We start from the raw sequence: 5709 nt of genomic DNA, 5'->3' as shown, positions 1-5709 counted from the left end.
AGTCCATCAGCTCCCGTGAGCTGAACAACACTGAGTGAGCTGATACCACACTCTCTTGAGCTGATTGAGCTTGACCCGGACCTCGTCCAGCTACCGGATCACTCGTCCAGCCCTAAACAACTTGTCTCCATCGTATCCAGGTTAAGTCTCAGCTGTCTGACATCCTTAACCATCAATTTGGACCACGGCACGCTTGTCTCAAGGCCAGATGACCTGATCAGTGCATTGCCTCGCGCCACAGTCCGTCCGGACGATCCTATCTAGGATCGGGGACATGACAAGGAATGCTATGTTTTTCATAAAATCTAGTGACGTTGAGTCAGAAACAATCAACTTAAACACCTGATATGTTTTGACTAAACGAAATGATTTTACCAATTCAAAGACCAGCTGTTAAAAAAAACACCACTCTGAGCAAATTGACGATTTTTTTGAGAATAATCGTAAAAATGCGTAATTCTTATAACAGACTGAAACGGCCCGTTTACGACTTGACAAGTGAAGTATACCGATTCTAATGGTGGTGTATTTATGTTGGAAAGGAATAAGGAAGAAAAAATGATAATTGAAGATTTCTGAAAGAGATAGACTTGGACCTCGACAAAAAAGAAACATCAGAGGAAATATTGAAATAAGGGAAGATCTGAATTCACAGAAAATGGCACACAGTTGACCTTGGTGGAGTATATAAGAGAGGCTGGGGCAGGGAAGAAAAGACAGCAGTTTCACTATAAAAACTCTCTACACTGAGAAACCTTAGGCTTCATTTTTGCCATGCTTTGTTTTGTATACTCTGCATCTGATTACTTAATCAACTCTTTGTAGCCTTTCATAAGGTTCATTATGAAATCAATAAAAACCTTTTTCACATCTCCCTTTCGTCTTTTTGTTTTTCGTGTTTATGTTGTTATGCAGAATTCCGGACCCTCAAAATAGTTATACATTCTTCCGTTATAAATTTTGATTGTGCAAATTTAAGTTTCCACGGTTTGGTGCTAGAATGAGGGAGCGCTCAAAAGCATCAAACTTTAAATTGAAAAGATGTTAGTTGTTGCTAACGAGATTGTGACACCACTCGTAGAAAAAAAACGACGATAAAATCTATCAAACAACGCAAAAAATCGTCTCGTTACCGAGCTGGAAAGATACCGACGTGAGAAAGGGTTCGATCACAAATGTTTTCCAAAAATTCTTCGGGAAAATAAAACATGCTCTCCCCAAAATCGCAGAGAAGCACTAGATTACTCACGGATAAGGAAAGCACATCAAATCAGGTACTCATCCCTCACTGTTGTGTGTCTTCCAAAAACACTTCAAAGAAACAAAGTTGATCTCTCGGGCATTGTTCAAGACCCAAAGTTTCTGGCAAAGATGAAACCTAAGCAAATCAGGAGATCGTGACCCTCACTGCTAGATCGTTTTCCAAAGCATAAGACTTCGGAAACATTCAAGCATTGATTCTGTCGCAACATTTTTTCTGCGATTTCCTGACATTGGTTAATTGTGCTTACTTCAGAATCTTAGAACCAAGTCTGGAGTACTCAAAACTCCCTCGGATCGTTCCTATGGAAATGCGACAACACAACTTGTCGTACTAACTCGCTGAGTCTATATAAACTTATGCACTCATGACTACGAACCCTTACTCGGCATCAGTTCAAATCACGATGAAAATGTAAGACTTGGCAGAATATACAATATGTGCGAACAAAACTGTAAGGAGAATAAATAAATTCGGCATCACAATTATTACGACGGACATCGGTTTCCTAGACAAAAACTTGTAAACCAAATTCGTAAAATAACTGTGAAAACGAGAGTTTTCCGAAACAGCTTTCACAAAGCCAAACTCGATAATGTTTACGAGAATTTTTTGTAAAACCAAACTCGATATGGAACAAATTTAGTAAAATTAAACTCGACAACATTTTACAGAACAACTTTCATAAAATTAAACTTGGCTACATTTTACGGAACAACTTTTATAAAATTAAAATGGACAACATTTTACACAACAACTTTCGTAAAATTAAATTAGATAATATTTTATGGAACAACTTTCTTAAAATTGAACTTGGCAACAATTGACGGAACAAATTTCGTAAAAGTAAACTCGACAACATTTTACGGAATAATCTTTCGTAAATTTAAATTCAACATCATTTTACGGAATAGCTTTCATAAAATTAAATTCGCAGCATTTTACGAAATATCTTTCGTAAAATTAAACTCAACAGTATTTTCCAAAACAAAGTTCGTAGAAAAAATTGACAACATTTACGAAACAACGCTCGTAAATAAAAATAAAAATAATTTGTCTATCTTTGGAAAATCAAACAAAATCGTACAAAACGATCACTGAAAATGAAGGGCAATAACAGGACTAGTTCACCTACAGTTTGGCAAGCTGAGAACCTTGCCACATGACACCATGACCTTGATGCTTCTTCTTCCTCACCCAATTCACTCTTCCTCGAGTCATTGTTCGCTCCTCCTCACTTTGTTTCAGTGCTTACGTAGAGTTTTGTTTATACAAAAGATGTATTCAGGTTTTATGAATTTCTCCCACTTTGAGTAGAAAAAGAGATATGTACTCATAAACATTTGATGAAGTTTTCAAAAATAGATGAAATGTTCTTGATCATTTTTGTAAAATTAATGGTACGAAAAAACGATAAACAGAAACTTAGATCTGAGAATTGCATTACATTCCCCGCTTCGAAGTTCTCGTCAGGGTTTCATTGACGGCCAAATCATACGAGTTTTAGAATCGAGCTTTGCAAATTTCTGTAACATTGAGTATAAAATGTCTATTCCTAAACGCCAAACAAATTTTCGTCAAAATCCTTAATCATTCTCGTAAAACCAATAGTACAGTGAGTGAAACTTGAATCAGAAGGTCAGGATCGACAAACTAAATTGCAAAACAGGCTACACCCTAAATGTGTCTAGGAACATAGAGTAACCCAAAATTATTTGATTTGTTTACTTGCCAAAGGGGTGTGGACAGAAATGAGGATAGGACGGGGAAAACGGATGAGGAGAAAGAGAAGAGACAAATTAGATCTCTGAGGGAATTAAGGTATGTCCGACATAAATCAGACTTCAATTTCATAAGAAAGTTATTTGTAAAGCAAAAATTCCTAGGAGATTTTCATGAACTGTTGGGAACTTAGAATCTAGGTGGTTAGTCTAGCAAACTAAGTCTTAGACAATTTTCTCTATCTCGATGTATTGTTCCTTAAAAGTTCAGGTGTCTCTTGCAAAAAGATCTGATCTCTCGCGAAACAAAGAAATGATCATCTAACATTTAAACATACTCAGCTAGCTGCCTAAAGAAAGAAAAAACTAGAGATCTGAATGTCATCTTAAAACCCGACTCGTGCCTTGAAGTCTTTTAAATCGACTCATTCCAGTCGTAAACGCTAGCAACAAAGTCAAACCGTCAAACAACATGGTCTCAAAAACGCAACAGCATCTCTTAAAGGCACTCGTGCGTTTAGACAATCTGTACAAACGTTGGGCTGGTAACACGACAGTTAGCCATAGTCTTGAGGACCGTTTCGAGTTAACAAAACAAGTTTCGTATAAAACTGAAAAACTGAAAATTATACGAGACATTTTCGAACACAAAAGGGTTGCTCCCTGATATACCATGGATTTTACCACATTTAGATCATGGTATATGTTTTTTATTGAGTCTATTATATGTGTTTGGAGTCTGTTTTAGAATATTTTCAGGTTCAGATACGTTTTGGAGAATTTTGGTGATTTTGGAGCCTTTTGAGGTGCAGAACTGCACAGATGCATCAGAATTTTAGCTATGGGTGAAAACTTTCCCATGGTGAGATTAGCCCATTTTTTGACAAAAGATAGAGCTTTGATTTAACTTTCCAATGCCACCGGTTGAAGTTTTTGACAAAAGAAAGAGCTTTGATTTAGCTTTCCAATGCCACCGGTTGAAGTTTTAGATCTAAAGTTATGCTCGTTCTATTGAATAGTGGTGCATCTACCTCACGAGAAGAAGCTGTCGGGGATTAGAAGGAGTGTCGATCGACAATACACCCTTGGTGTCGATCAACACTGATTTCATGAGATGGGCCGAGTCTATGTCATGACCGATTTAAGCACATAAGTCATCACAAATTAGTAGAACTAGGTGATTCCCACGTGCTCATTCACGAGCATTTACAAACTAAGTAAATTAAAATATTGATAAATATTTGTTTTTGGTTGTTTATAAGTTCTAAATAATTTTGTAATTTGTATGTATAATAAATTAAAAGTTGTATTAATTATTTTTATGTTCTCATCTTAATTAGATATGTGATTTCAAATATAATATTTTATATTATTTAAATATTCATTTTGGTATGTTGAGTTACAACTATTCATTTAAATTGACAATGATTTTTTTAGTTATGTTAAAATTGGCTTATTAATAGGTAGTTCAGATTATCTTTTTATATTTTAAATTGATTTTATAATTTTTTCATAGTTTGTTATATTTTGTTTTGAAGAAATATAAAATAAAAATAATAAATCAGATATGCATTAAGAAACACAACTTGTAATATTTTTAAAATTCATACACATATATGAATATATATATATATATATATATATAATACATAAATCATAATAGTATGTTGATTTAATTGTTCATATTTGATTGGTTTCATTATTTATATTTTGGTATATTGGGTTATATCATTTTTTAAAAAAGAATCATAACTTTTTCTTATATTTAGACTAAAATAAGAATAAAATTTTCGATTATATTTTGTTTTTTATTACTTAGGTTGATAAGTATATGTATGTATAATTTGATATATGTTGTTTTGATAAAATATATAAATTGTTAAACTATTTATGGGGAACAGTCCAAATATATTTTAACGCACTTTGTTCGTTACACACAAGGCATTCATCGTTATTTTCTTAACTACTGTGTTTATTTCTAATTTTCTATATGATACAAACATATTTAAAATGTTGTTTATACCATGATGAAAAAAATCCGTAAATCTTGTTTTTCTTTTCTAATATTTTCACTTAGGTTATATTAAAAATGGTTTCCTAATCAAAACTCTAGAAAATTAACCACTATGTTTTGAGTGAATAGAAGACAAGATTATGAGTTAAAGAAAAAAATAGAAGACAAGATTATGTACAAATGACTCACTATATATAGTCGTCGTTAGGACTTACAAATATTTTGTACACTAATAACTTTATCTGCGCTCCGTGGAAGTGGAAGGAAGTGGACATATGTGTAAATGCATGTATATTAGTGGGGGACATGTGTGTGTGTGTGTGTTTGTATAATATATTACAAAATAAACATATGTTTATATGTAAAGGGGATCTACGGGGAGGGAGTAGATGACAAGCGAATAAAGGTAAGCATGTGAGAAAGAGCCATGTTTTCCGGCAATATCACGAGGGCCACTATACTATGCGACTTCGTAATCTCGATTTCTATTGTGCTCATTCTTGGCTTCTCCTACTTGAAGTCTAGCTTCTAACCGCACCTTCTCCGAGTATCTTTTCCACTTAGCATACTCACTAGTGACTACATTACCAATGAGTGTTAGGCATTAATCATTATCTCGCACCGTATTATTGGTCCCAAAACTGTAGTTTATACAAAACAATAATACTCCCTCCGATTTTTAATATAAGTCGTTTTAGAATTGTGTACATAGA

This window comes from Brassica oleracea, chromosome C6, assembly GCF_000695525.1.
Source record: "Brassica oleracea var. oleracea cultivar TO1000 chromosome C6, BOL, whole genome shotgun sequence".
Lineage (NCBI taxonomy): Eukaryota > Viridiplantae > Streptophyta > Magnoliopsida > Brassicales > Brassicaceae > Brassica > Brassica oleracea.
The sequence above is the reverse complement of the archived record's forward strand: the minus strand, read 5'-3'. Positions refer to the sequence as shown.